Source organism: Myotis davidii, unplaced genomic scaffold (assembly GCF_000327345.1).
Source record: "Myotis davidii unplaced genomic scaffold, ASM32734v1 C63249784, whole genome shotgun sequence".
In the NCBI taxonomy this organism is placed as follows: Eukaryota; Metazoa; Chordata; class Mammalia; order Chiroptera; family Vespertilionidae; genus Myotis; species Myotis davidii.
Window position 1 is genome coordinate 1 of NW_006366316.1, and position 799 is coordinate 799.

The 799-nt window shown below is 36.2% G+C and overlaps 1 long non-coding RNA gene across 1 annotated transcript; it reads left to right on the top strand.

The window, feature by feature from the left end:
* Positions 1-99: 99 nt before the first annotated feature.
* On the top strand, positions 100-561 carry LOC107181456. The gene is made up of 2 exons (XR_001512145.1): positions 100-322; positions 480-561. It is a non-coding gene; the product is annotated as an uncharacterized LOC107181456 (long non-coding RNA).
* The last annotated feature ends 238 nt before the right edge of the window (positions 562-799 follow it).

Here is a 799-nt window from a genome sequence, read left to right on the forward strand (position 1 = left end):
TAACTTACTTTAGCACTTCATATCTTGGCACCTTTCCTTTTACTAAGCACCAAAGCATTTAGTTCCTGTGTAGAGGTTAACTCCTTATTTAGGATATCATGCAAGAGGCAGGGAAGCAATTGAGGCTCATCAGTATTTACCCCACATGGCAAGTGTTTGCTTTGAAAACATTTTTTATTATTGCTGTTTTTAAGGTGTCAAGGAGCAGAAGCTTTTGAAATCCAGCATTCTGGATTGGCAAATGGAATCTTCATGAAATTTTTAAAAGACAGGTTATTGGAAGACAAGAAAATTACTGTGTTACTGGATGAAGTTGCAGAAGGTAAAATAAAAAGAAAGCTACTCAGGGTTTTCTGTATGGTAATTATTTTATTCCTATTATTGTGCAGGTTTGGAATTAATACTTATATTATAAAATAATTTTTAATGTCATGCTCAGCAACACTCCTATTTAATTCCTTCCTTCTCTCTTGACTTAGCCACATGCCACCTGTGCAGCGCTACTTGAACTACAAGGCTGCCCCAGACATGATGAGAAATGAATAAAAATTGATCCTCACAGCTCTTTACCTTGTTTCTATGCCTAGTGCCTCATGCTGCCAAGTTTATTTGTTTGCAAAAGAATTATCCAACCACCATTCTCTCAGCATCAGACAGATGAAACTTTACAGAAATTTTGAGGCCCTAGTGGAAAAAAACTGGGTTCATTTTTTTTTCTTGATGAACTTAATGGTTTTAAATTTTTGCTTTAACACATTAAGCGCCAAGCCTGTTTCGTCTTCCTTTCCGTTTCAGTCAC